Consider the following 14232-nt stretch of genomic DNA (forward strand, 5'->3'; position numbering starts at 1 on the left):
CCTTGACAGATTAGAGAACTGGGCCAAAACAAACAAGATGAATTTTAACAGGGAGAAATGTAAAGTATTGCACTTGGGCAAAAAAAATGAGAGGCACAAATACAAGATGGGTGACACCTGGCTTGAAAGCAGTACATGTGAAAAGGATCTAGGAGTCTTGGGTGACCACAAACTTGACATGAGCCAACAGTGTGACGCGGCAGCTAAAAAAGCCAATGCAATTCTGGGCTGCATCAATAGGAGTATAGCATCTAGATCAAGGGAAGTAATAGTGCCACTGTATTCTGCTCTGGTCAGACCTCACCTGGAGTACTGTGTCCAGTTCTGGGCACCACAGTTCAAGAAGGACACTGACCAACTGGAACGTGTCCAGAGGAGGGCAACCAAAATGGTCAAAGGCCTGGAAACGATGCCTTATGAGGAACGGCTAAGGGAGCAGGGCATGTTTAGCCTGGAGAAGAGGAGGTTAAGGGGTGATATGATAGCCATGTTCAAATATATAAAAGGATGTCACATAGAGGAGGGAGAAAGGTTGTTTTCTGCTGCTCCAGAGAAGCGTACACGGAGCAATGGATCCAAACTACAAGAAAGAAGATTCCACCTAAACATTAGGAAGAACTTCCTGACAGTAGGAGCTGTTCGACAGTGGAATTTGCTGCCAAGGAGTGTGGTGGCGTCTCCTTCTTTGGAGGTCTTTAAGCAGAGGCTTGACAACCATATGTCAGGAGTGCTCTGATGGTGTTTCCTGCTTGGCAGGGGGTTGGACTCGATGGCCCTTGTGGTATCTTCCAACTCTATGATTCTATGATTCTATGATTCTATGATTCTATGATTCTATGATATCTGCTGTATCCTAATCCCCCCCCCCAGCAGCACAAATCAGGGATTAGAATTGCAGCCTTAATTAGAATGCTCTGTTTTGATTTAACTTCAAAGTAGCTTTTTCTCCCTAGCTTTTTTTTCTTTTGAATTTTGCAGGAAAAATACCAGTTATTTGCAATTGCCTTGTTATTCAACCATTATCAACATATTTTAAAACTATTTTTCACGCAAGCAGGAAAGCTCAGCCAGCTGTAGATGTCATTCAGATGTACTGCAGACAATGAACACACTTTAAATGGCAATCATTGGGATAAAAATCCTGGTTGTCATCTTTGATTGATAGAGAGTAAACCTTTATTGGATCAATCAGTGGGTCAATGCTGAATGTTTAAATTGGTGAGGCTGTTAGTCTCAATGAAGACCTTCCGTAAACTATTTAGGTTCTGGTGCATTAGGAAATGACTGCCAAACCATTAAACATTTTTTTTTCCTTCTGACAACAGCATTGTGTACTTCCACCAATATCTCAAAACTACATCTATACTGAGGTACTGAGGTGTTAGTAATATGCCAGTGGAAATTTAGTTATTCAGCAAATTAATAGGTTACAAGACAGGTGTTTAACCAGTTCAAAATTGTTTAATAGCCCTAATAAAAACATTTGGGAAAGGAGTGCGAAGCCCATAATATATAGTCTATAAAATAGAGTATGAGCAATCAAGTTCTTCATTCCAGCTCCCTTAAGAGCACCAATAGGTTAAGGAACAGCCCAGCTGATACAACTGAGTAATTCCAAGAGGCTATATCTTTTGCAAAGTATGCACCTAAACACATGGAATGCAATCCAAAGTCTTTAGGGTAGCCATAATGTGCACACAGAGCTCATGCACTTTCACATTCAAATTTATTTTAAAGGTGATGTCATTCAGATGTACTGCAGACAATGAGCACACTTTAAATGGCAATCATTGGGATAAAAATCCTGGTTGTCATCTTTGATTGATAGAGTAAACCTTTATTGGATCAATCAGTGGGTCAATGCTGAATGTTTAAATTGGTGTTCCCTTAGTGTTTTCAGAGCTGCAATTTTCATTGTGTATATGGCTGGGATGGCTGTGATTCACTGTGTTCTTTGACTAAGGGGTTAGGATCCCCAAAGATGCCTTTGAACCCATAAAAGCATCACTGGGTTTGGACAATTGTCTGGAAAAATTTCTCACTGATTTCAAATGGACAGTTTTATTATACTGCTTTACATTCGTATGATCCAGCTTCATCTCAGCACTTATATTTGGTCTGGATTTTCAGAACAGCCAAGTGAAACTTTCAGGGTGGAGCATGCATTAGCAACTACCAAGCACACTTGAACATCTGTGTTTTGAGTGCTGGACTCTCTGAAATCCATCCCACAGTATAAAAACTCACAGTCGTTTCACATAACTAGACGGGAATCTCCAGAGAGATTGTGCTAAGCTACTGCTCTAGAGGTCAGCCAATCAAGTCACCATTCTGTAAAGTCTGCTGAGAAATTTCAGCTGTGTTTTTAATTAGCCAGGAAGCCCTTTTCCAGCAACATTCTTTATTGAAGAAATTACTCATTCTGTTTAATAACATGAATACACTTGTGTGGCTACCTTTATTAATTCTGGGTGAGCATGCTTATATCTGGGAGTTGCAGCTAATTCAGTGCCTATCATCTTCACGCTGGCTGTTATGCATACAGATTATCCTCACTCCCAAGTACTGGATGCTGTTTTGGTTGCAAAGAAAGAGAGGTGTGCTGCGCAGGGATTCCATCTCCAGCTTCTCTGATATGAAGCGAGAACTGACCACAAAAGACCTTCCATTAGGGCAGGTATCTGGTGCTTGCAGCAGCGCAAGAGGAAGTGGAGTGGAAACATTCATGAACAGTGGAAAGAGTCTGGGGATATAACTTGACATTATCATGCATATCAGCCTCATGGACATTTGGAAGATTACTTTGGAACTTGCATTTAGACAGCCAAAGCTGAAATACTGAGAACACATTCTCCATCAAATATATTATTTCACGTGGATCTTGCTTAAGCCGTTTTCTCCTCTCCCCTGAGTTATTAAATGGGCTTACCTCTGAAATGGCTATGATTCATATTCCTATGCACAGACTGTGTACACTACATACTACACAAAGCAGTTATGCGCTCTCTCTCTCTCTCTCACACACACACATATATATGTCAGTGCTGGAGTGTGGTCAGCCTGAAGTCAAATGAAATCAAGAAGGTAGGCAGACAGAGAGAGAAGGAAGAGGACACATGCTGGGAAGTGCACACATTTGGAAAGCACTTGGGTTGTGTACCTGTTTGTAGTGAAAGCATGCAATTTTTACTCAATCCAGAATGATTAGTGCTCAAACTCAACATGTTGCTTTCAATCTAGATAGTTTGCCATGAACAAAGTTGGGTTTGATACACATTTGAAAGCCCTCCTCCTGGCAAGGTTAACTAACCAACATTAGGTGAAACCAGCCATGGTTTCTGTGAACATATGTGAGCTTGTTCCAGACTTGTTCAATAAAGCATGGATGCAACAAATTATGATTTAGTAATTCCCACAGGAATGCCTACCTATCTAAGTAATTCTAGCAGGTGTTTAGAAATGACTCTCCATGGAAGTGAGACTACAAATTATGATGTACATATTCTACATTCATTCCTGATGTTAGCAAGTTGTGTGTATGTGGCCAGCATGACTAAGCCGCTTCTGGTGAAACCAGAACAGCGCAGGGAAACGCCATTAACTTCCTGCCGGAACTTTATCTACTTGCACTTTTGACTGCTAGGTTGGCAGGAGCTGGGACTGAACAATGGGAGCTCACCCCATCGTGGGGATTCAAACCGCTGGCCTTCCGATTGGCAAGCACAAGGATCAGTGGTTTACACCACAGTGCCACCCATATATATATATATATATATATATATATATATATATATATATATATAAACAAGAATTATATTGTTGGGGGACATGCTCCATGCAAATGTTTGGCAGTTTCAACAAGCCGCATATGGTTGTGGCTGCACAAAAGCCCTATTCAGAAGATCATTGCTCCTCTGTAGACCAAAATATGAATGAGGACTGAGACTATATTGACCAGCTCAGTCCCTGATGTTTTGCTCACTGCTACCACCTGGCTTCTCTGCACACAGTGCTAACCTCTGCAGGGATAAAGCCTTTGCAGAGATACATGCAAAAAGCTCTGTCCCTCACGATGCTTGTGCTGTACACGGCAGATGAAAAAGGGTAGGCCTAGTTATCAAAGCCACATTCATACATTGTGCTGTGTGTGAGGGGAAAAAAACCTTCTGAATAGGGCAAGAGAGCATTTGAAAGGCACTAACTGCATCAATCAACCTTCTGCATAGAGAATTGTTTTGACAGGCAGGATGGGAATGTGTAGTGCTCACTGGGAGACTTCATATACAAAAGAATTGATCCACATAATAAGCAACTTACAACAGGGCCCCTATGGGGCCACAGTCATGTAGAAGCATTTCTCAATAACTTCCACATGGCTCTTTTAGTGAAAGAAGCTTTCCCTTCATTGAGGATATGTCCAAGTCAGCAGTGGGGAACCTGAGGGCCAGAGTGCAAATGTGGTCCTTCTGGCTTCTCTATCTCACCCCCAGTGTTTTTGCCTGGTTGGAGTGAGTCCCTGAATTCTTCTAATGCTTCTAGATTGTCTGGGTAGAGGTTACAGAGAAGTATGTGTAGAAAGTAGCCAACTATAAAAAGTAACGTTTACATTCACTGGCCCCATCTACCAGGTTTCCAGAAGGGAAGGCGGCCCTCAGAATGTAAAAGTTTCCACATCCCTGGTCTAGATGGAGGCAAATACCCAAACCAGTTTTATTTTTAATTGCATTCCAGATGTGATAGGACACCAGGATCTGCACACCAGGCTAGCGTAACCAACCATAATCAATCACACAACTACTAATGCCAGCATCTGACAATGCCAAATACACAATTCTGCAGCAGAAGATACCAAAAGACAACAGCAGATTCATTGTTGGTTTAGGCTGTGTATTCAATCAAGGTCCTTGGGTGAAAGGTGCAAGGGATTTAGAAAGATTTATGGCCCCACTTCCCCAAGAAATTCATTGCTAATCAGGAGAATATGACTTAGATGAAATATTTGATCTGAGCGTTACGACTCTACCTGAGCAAGCCAGCTAGTTGCATGGCATGTGTAGTATATTGCTCTCACTTCACTTTGTGTGCTACACATCCCCGCTGGCTACCCCATCGATTAGAGCCTTGTCAGCACAGCCTAATTGAAAAGGCCTCATGGATTTTCCATTTGTGCTGCCAGAGTGACAAAGACGAAATGGCCCTTTGTCTAATGCAGATTAATATTTAATATGGGCTTCTTTACACCTGCCATTCTGGCTGGACAGGTGGACCCCCCCCCACTTCCTGTCTTTGCAGCCTGAGATAGTGGCATTGATTTGCTTCTATAAATAGAAATTTAAACACGGGGAAAGGACAGCCGTCAATTCCCTAAGTTACTCTTAGAGGAGGGTTGGCTTTCTTTTTGCATCTGTTGCTTGGCAAAATTGTTGCTCCTCCAGCACAAGAAGGCTTTTCATGTATTCCGCAAGACGAGCTATGATGCTATTTATAGCACCAAGGAGAATATTTGATTTCCTCTTTGCCAGATATTGAATGCTGAATAAGAAATTACATTGCCTTCCGGACTAGCAACATGCAAGACACTTTTAAAGCATCTTGGAGAGGGTGGAGAGTGGGACTGGCAGAAGTATCACTGTTAAATGGAAGCTTTGAAATGTTGTCCTCTGGTACAAGTCCCAGAAAACGCCATTCCCAACTGGTCGGAATTATCCTCACTTGATGTTTTAAAAAATGGTTAGCTCCTCCCACAGAGTCCAGATTTTGGAATATCTTAATCAAGAGTAATAGAATTTGTAGCTGGGTGACACTTTTCCAAAGGGAAAGCTTGCTGCTGTTCCCACTGTCCCCTAAATAGACTTTCAGTACCTGTGAATAATAATAATAATAATAATAATAATAATAATAATAATAATAATTTATATCTTGGCCTACAACTGCCATCACCATTGGCCATTGGCCGTGCTAGTTCAAGCCCAAACATGTAGAGAGACCATGTGGGAGAAAGCAGCTTTAAGTAGTAGGTGATTCCCAGGTTTTGGAGTGACTCTACCAACCCAGCTTATCCACTGGCTCTCCTCAATAAGAAGGACTATAGAGTCTTGGGTTGGGACTTTGCTGTTGTGATTATAGTATTTCCAGGATCTAGCTCTCAGTTTGATCTGACTCTTTGCTTGTTCTCTGTTTAGTCATACGTTCTTGACTTTCTGGCTCTGACATGTGGACTCCAACCTTTGGCCTCACTCAACAGCTATTTGTAGCTCAGCTCCAATGAATTGTCTCTTATCCTTAAAACCATTTCACAGGGTTGCTGTGAAAAATGAAATTGGGCAAAACCATTTAGGGTATTCTGAACTGCTTAGCTGATGGGTAAAGGTAGAACTGTAATAAACAAAGTGTCAACCCAGTATCATTTCAAATGTAAATCACAGCTGGAGAAAACGAATTATCATGTATATGCTCCAAGTTATGGTTTCTGCATTTGATATATATATAAAAAAATGTTCTTCCTAAAAGCAACTCAGTTCCATGTCTCAGATTCCACATACAATGATAAGAATATATAATGAGAAGTTTGCTACACAGTTTTTATCCTCAGATAATCAATACAGCTCATTAGGCTTATAAGACAAGCAAGAGAACTGTGGGGTTTTTTTGCTACCACAGCTTCAAGTAATTTGGCCTTGTTTGTTTGTTTGTTTGTTTGTTTGTTTGTTCTCTAACCCACCCTTCCTTCCAAAGCAGCCCAGGGCTTACAAGCAAAGCTGAAATCAACAAATAAACAGACACAGAGCTGTTCACTTGCATAATATATTTGAAATACAGACATTTTCATAGTGGCCCTGCTAACTACCCATTCCATTAATAATAATCTCAAATACCATCCATTTCACTGGGCAGATAAACTTTATTATCAGATACACTCAAGATTTTGATTGCTTAGTTCTTGTCACTCTTTTCCTTTGGTAGAATTATAAAGGGCAGGTCCCAGAATCAGGTTTCATGCACTACACAAAACTCAAGTCTGTGCAATCATAGTTATTCTTCAAAGTACTGCCTCTTGAATAAATGTAAATAGTACAATGCCCAGGATCAGTCAAGCTTTACCTTCACAGCACAACTAGAAGGCATGCTTCTGAAACTATAACTGTGCTGAGGTTTAGGAACTCATGAACCTAAAACATTTATGGTTCTCTGGAAATCTGCAGCAGTACTACTCACAAAAGGATAAACTTCACACAATTATATGAGGGGGGAGGAGAGACAAAAGGAATAATATATTTGTTATGATGTAAAATAACTGTGTCTTACAATTGGAGGTGTTTACCTTTCCCTCTCTGTGGTAGGGATGTGGGAGAAATGTAAAGGTGAATCATTCAAATCTGTACTTCCCAAAACAAAATGAGAATTGAAACACTGAAATCAACACTCATCTGAATTTGATGATACAGTTCTCCAACCAATGTGAACAAAAATGCATATCTTGGTGAATCAAAATTAGTGGAGATAACATACATAATGCATAGCATTAGGAGAAATTACTTGAAAAAATGTGTACATTTGCCAAAAGTGCAAACAAAAATGTTTTTACTAGGATAATTTTGAAGTAAAATGCTGGTGAACTCTGATGAGAATTTCTTTTAAAAATTACAATTAGCTGCAGAAATGTGGACAACTTTGTTTAAGATTGCAAAAATGAGAAATGGAAAGAAGTCAAATAAACATATCCTTCCATTCCCTTGGCAAAAACTCGTTTTGTGCAAGTCAGTCTTCCTCCATACTTATTGGATGCTCAGTTCAGAGCCTCTAATTCAGGGCTGGCCCACCTGTGGGGCAGGGTGAGGGAACCATGTTGGGCGGTGGAGAGGTGGCAGCGGCAGTGGCTTCCAGCAAGATCTGCTGAGATCTTGCTGAAATCTCACAAGATCTCAATGAAATCTTGCTGAAATCTCACCAAGTGCATGGAATGTCATGAGATTTAGGCAAGTCAGGTCCTCCATCATGGAGGGCACGTGTTGCTGTGAGATCACCAGAAACTGCCTCCCTGTTGTGGGGTGGGACTGTTTAGATGGCCACAACGCCCCATTAGTTGGGCAGAAATTTGGTTAGTTGGGTTGGCTATTGGCTGCTGAGGGGCTACTGAAGCTGCTGCATGTCGCTGGAGAGTTTAACTTTCTTGCGATGTGCAGCAGATCACCCGCCCTCCTCTCACTATATTTAGGGTGGTTCTTATGGCCTTGCTAGACAGGTGTCTAGGTGTCTTCTTTTTTGGAGCAGGGGCCCGGTAGGAATTTTGCCATTTGGCTGATTGGCTGGTGCCACTTGGTTTTTGCCTACCGTGTAGCAAATCGTCACAACTTTGTAAGGCTGGCGGTTAGGCATTTGGTTCAATGTTTTGGGGAGGGGACGTGATTGGCTGTGCCTGCCCCTCCATCGCTGCTGCTAGGGAATTCCGTTAAAGGAATCCAGGGGCTCGCCTTGCTCTTGTCCGAACCCTGTCAAGGGGCTAGGGCTATGCCAGAGCCCCTGGGAGCATTTGGGGTGAGCTGTGAGATCAAAGGAGTTCTGGCTCCCCCAGGATGCTTTCCCTTACTGACATACGGTGGTGCCCAGTGTCAGTCCTGTTCCTTCCACTGTGCAGGTTCAGGTAGTCTGAAACCAATGCCTAAGCAACCACTCACATGCTGCAATCAATAAAGTTGTGGCCAAAATTTAATGCCAAAAAACTTAAACTAAAATCTGTGTCTATTGTGTGTTCATTTGGAGGTGGTTTTGGGGGTCTTCACACACAACTTCTCACTGTAACCTGCTGCTGCCACCACTTCACAGCCACTGCTATACAACCCAGGTAAGAGAGGCTTCAGAGGTAGCAGTGGCAGGGTGGGGCAGCGCCTTTCCATTTTGCCACAGGCGGCAAAATAAGATACATTGTTGGAGGAGTGCTGTTTGTCTGTGAGCATACTATCACTTATACAGCTAAATACAATCCTTTTACATGGTGAAGCAAATGGTGGAGTAGACAAATGAAGACTTGGTTCTTTCTTTGTCCTTTTTTGATCAGCTACAGGCTGTGACCCATTGACTCCAGGAAAGCTCTTAATCTATATTTTCTTGGTTCAGTAATATCAAACTGCTAATCAAAGTATGCTTACCCGCCTGCTGTAAAGAGCGGGTGGGAGTGGCTTTGCAAGCACCCCTGATGGTAAACATGGTATGTTGGCATGTAAACATTGGCTGCACATTACACCAATGCTGGCTATATAAGCCCTTTATATCATGGGCCAGACCTCTTTAGATCTTTGTGGTGCCTGCCCACCACCCCTCCCTTCGGGATATAGTGTGGGATTAGATTGTTGCATCTGGGGCCACATTGGAATTTTGTGCTTGTCAATCAGATTGTAATAATAGAAGGATATGCAGTAAACTGGTTTCTCTCACTTTTGATATATATAGGCCCATTCTGGAAAGTTACTCCGATGAAGAATAGGCTTGCTTACTTTTACGTGCAAACCAACCACACACACACACACACACACACACACACACACAGACAGACACAGATATAGGATGACAAAATGAATAAATATAATGTGAACTCCATGTTCTGAAAGTTCCAAATATATGTCAACAAGAACATTGAAGAGGCTTCAAAATTCATTTCATTTGAAAGGCCAGCTTTTTGCCAGAGAATGCTTTTTCACTCTAAAGCATTAGATGATGTCAGTAGTTCAAAATTCCTGGTACGTATCTCACAATTGTCCATTAAGACAGAGTAATTATAGACACATTATAGATGGAGCCCAGAGGAATAACATACCTTCATGAAGGTCACAATACTTGGCATGATACTTAACACCCAAGCCAATGGAGTGCCCTTCTTGACTCACTTTCTTTTTATAAGAAAAGATGAAACACGGCGGAGGTTAGACCAAACAAAACAAAACAAAACAAAACAAAACAAAAAACCTTCCACATTCACATTGTGAGTTCCAAATGAAAATCAAGTTCAAGTGGATTTTCATGCAAGACCACGATTCACTGGGTCATGTTGACAATGCCCTGGTAATCACCTCTCCCTGTTCTTAAAAGATGTCAGTAGCTATGTGGGAGGACCATCAAGGAAGGTTAAATGCTGATCAGTGTTAATGGAGCACTTAGCCGAATTCAAAGACCTTTTAGAAATGAAGGACAACGGCCTTTTTAAGGGAATCAAAGTGCCCCCCACCCACTGAGAGTAGCCTTCAGCATGGTTAGCCCACTGCTGAACTTCTTATGATACAGATTTCGAGCAAATCATTAATACCAAGCAGGAAACTGTGAGCATTGTTTTGCCATTTCATAGAAACTGATGTCTATTATGGACCAGTAATGGCTTCTTTTGTCTTTTATGACCTGTGTTGTATCCCACTAAGGTGGTCATTAAGTTAGGGGGGGTGTTAGTCAATAGGATGACAGGATGTGTTTGAGTGTTGATTACTCAGTTTTTGGGGTGGCACAGAAAGTGGGGTTTGCAGCAAAAACAGCACCAAACCAGCACACAACTTACTGGTTTGTAGTCAATCAGACAAGGTTGGATTTTGGGGCATTGACTTGTGACCCTGATTTGCTGTGTCAATTACTCAGTTTGGGGGGGCGGCGGCACAAAATTCAGGGTTCACAGAACAAAACTAGCACTAAACTTTGGCATCAGTTTGGGGGGTATCTGAAATTTTGGGGTTACACATTCAGGTAGGTAGGTGTGTTGGTCTGACGCAGTCGATATATATATATATATATATATATATATATATATATATATATATATATATATTTGCTTTCGTAGATTTTCACGGGTACAGGAATGTAGGTTTTGGTGTCTTCGGGTGTCTTCCCGTGTAAGAGTTGGGGTGTCTAGGCGACGTTTCGACGAGGTCTCACTCGTCATCTTCAGGCTGGTGCTTTCGGCTTCTTGTTACTAGAACAGAGCAGGATCTCAGTGTTTGAGTTCCTATAAATACTGTTGAGGGGGTGTGGTGTATAGCCTCCAACGTTCTGGGCAGAGAGGAAGTTAAGTGCAGTACAGCCATCTTCTCAGAAAAACTCTTTACAAGGTCAAGAGGTCAAGACACGAAAGCTTTAGCAACTAATCCACACCTAATGACCCCCCTAAGTGGTACTCAGAATATCACTCAAGTAATCACTCAAGATATCCCTCAAGTAATTAATGAACAAAAGAAGAAAAGGCACATTAACCTAGGAACTTCCTCTCTGCCCAGAACGTTGGAGGCTATACACCACACCCCCTCAACAGTATTTATAGGAACTCAAACACTGAGATCCTGCTCTGTTCTAGTAACAAGAAGCCGAAAGCACCAGCCTGAAGATGACGAGTGAGACCTCGTCGAAACGTCGCCTAGACACCCCAACTCTTACACGGGAAGACACCCGAAGACACCAAAACCTACATATATATATATATATATATATATATATATATATATATATATATATATAGTGTGTGTGTGTGTGTGTCCAGTAGCACCTTAGAGACCTTAGAGAGAGAAGTTTGTTCTGGGTATAAGCACTTCTTCAGATATACTGAAACAGAAGTCACCAGACCCTTATATACAGTGGGAGGGTGGGGTGAGATTTTTCTCAGGAGGGTAGAGGGAGATGGGTGATTGACTCAATGCGTATGGTAAACCTATTGATGACTGTTAACGTCTGCAATTAGTCCTACAGGAAAAAGCAAATATGCAATATGCAGATGATTAGCATATGTAAAGAGACAGGAATCCAATATCTCTATTAAGACCAGGTCTTTCCATAGTTTTCAGTTTAGTGATAAGTGATAATTGGGGTTACATGTTACTGGAGCTGTGTTGGGTAGAGGTTATGGGCAGCAGCCCAAGATAAGTCAAGCTGGGAACCAGCAGCCATAAGACAAGTGGTAGAAAACTGATGACAGGGCTAAAGGACAAAGCAGGAAGCTGGATCAAAGAACAATAGTTGGGATTCAGAGCCAAAGAATGAGGACTTGCCACTAAAGAACAACCAGTACAATTATATTCTAATAGATTATTGAATATTACTTTATTTTATATAAGTCGTTTATTTGAAAGTTATATTTTATTATGACATTTGTATTGGATCAAATTGTTATAAGATGTGTAATATTTGTTGTATATTTTGTTTCTTCAACTCATAAACTGCTGAAGGCGGTAAACAAATGAAACATGAAAAGAAGGAGAAATTAATACAGTCTCCATTTAGGTACAGATAGGTAGCCGTGTTGGTCTGCCATAGTCAAAATAAAAAAATTCCTTCCAGTAGCACCTTAAAGACCAACTAAGTTAGTTCTTGGTATGAGCTTTCGTGTGCATGCACACTTCTTCAGATACACGAATGTGTATCTGAAGAAGTGTGCATGCACACGAAAGCTCATACCAAGAACTAACTTAGTTGGTCTTTAAGGTGCTACTGGAAGGAATTTTTTTTATTTTGTCCATTTAGGTAGCTATGCTAGCCTGCTGCAGCAAAACCACCAAAGAACCTTACAAAAAACAACCACACATTTAAGTTTTAATAGGCTAGAGTCCACTTCAACAGATATACAAAGTGTTACTCTGAATTACAAGTATATATACACAATGGCTGTGTGTGTGAATTGTAAGCAGTAAGGTCAAAAGGAAAGAAAATGCAGAGAAGTGAGATTGGTGCTAATTCATTAACAATGGAAATTCACACATACAAACAATAACAGTAGTTGCTGTTGACACAGATATCCTGGCATTTGTAAGCCAATTAACACATGAAGTGCAAAAAAACCCCCCATTTGAACCTCAAAAGCATTGAACTTCATGATGCACTGTAACTCAGCAGCTACACATTGCTATTTTTTGCTTTGTTTCAGCATGGCCACCTTAAAGTTCCTTACGGAGTGTCCTGAGAGGCTGAAATGTTCCGTCTCCAGTTCTGCTGTCAGATTTGTGTCCATTTCTTTTGTTGTTTAGAGACTGGCTTGTTTATCCTAAATATGATTCAGAGATAATAGCATATATCACACTGAAGGGTGAGCAGGTGAATTACTCTAGGAACACACCAGATCTCTGGCTGATATTGCTGCTCAAGCAAGGTTCAGATGGAAAAGGAAGCTCTTCATGCTCAGAAAGAGCCAACAGTCAGTCTTGATGGATAGAGTCAAATTAGGAACTTCATTTATTAGTAAGCCTGACACTTGCTGTTCAATAGTTCACCGTGGAGCAATTGTACAGAAAGAGAGTAAATTCAGTATTCACTGTGGTACACACAGAGCAGGCAGCCAAACAGACTCTAGTAGATTCTAATAAGATGACAAGCTCAAAGCAAAGACTGTTTCAGCAGTGTTGGAGGACCAGGTGGAGGGAAGTAGCAGCATAGCAGGATAGTTTCTGAGGAGATGCCCTCCCCTTTCCTGCCTGTTCCTCTATGGTTCACCATAGCTCTGGGTTGCCATAACCAATGTCAACAAAGAGCACATGTAATAAGTTGTTGTTGTTGTTGTTGTTGTTGTCCCTATCATTGCTCTTATTCTTACTTCCTAATTGCTCTAGTATATTTTCCTGCACATGTGATTACTCTCTTTTACACCACATTTAAAAGACATAAAAGCCTGCTGGCTTAGGCACATGACATTACAGTCTTCCTCTTCCTCTTCCTCTTCCTCTTCTGTTGACTGTAGTGATGCTATAACTGGTCCATCTGCCACCATGCAAGTCCTTCTCAGCACCACTTTTCAATAGCTCCATTGTTCATTGCACCTTCTGAAGTGAGTCCACCTGGCTGAATTCCAGGCAACTTGCAGAATCTTGCATTTGGTCTTCAAGCTTAAAAACATCCTGTTTCAACACTAACTGCTCATAAAGTGCACATGATTCAATGGTTTCCCTTTTTAGAGTAATGTGGCCCATCAACTCTCTAACAATGTTTGATCAGCTGGCAGGCAATTTTCCCCCCAATCTAGCCGGGCTGCACAATTCTGATGGTCTATACAAATGCACTGCTGAAGAAAAGCACTTTGTAATTTAAATATTCATTGTTGACCATGCATAGTAGAGAAGATTAAACAATTAGTTAATATAACGAGAGCATCTGCTGGGTTCTAAGAAAATGACTTGGAACTGAAAAGTTCCCCATTCGTTTGCAATACAAATAGTGTTGTATACATCCCAGGACATTTATTATTTCATAGCTCATTAGCTGTAGACCAGAGGTGGGCAA

This window comes from Podarcis bocagei (assembly GCF_964188305.1).
Source record: "Podarcis bocagei genome assembly, chromosome: 5".
NCBI classification, from domain to species: Eukaryota; Metazoa; Chordata; class Lepidosauria; order Squamata; family Lacertidae; genus Podarcis; species Podarcis bocagei.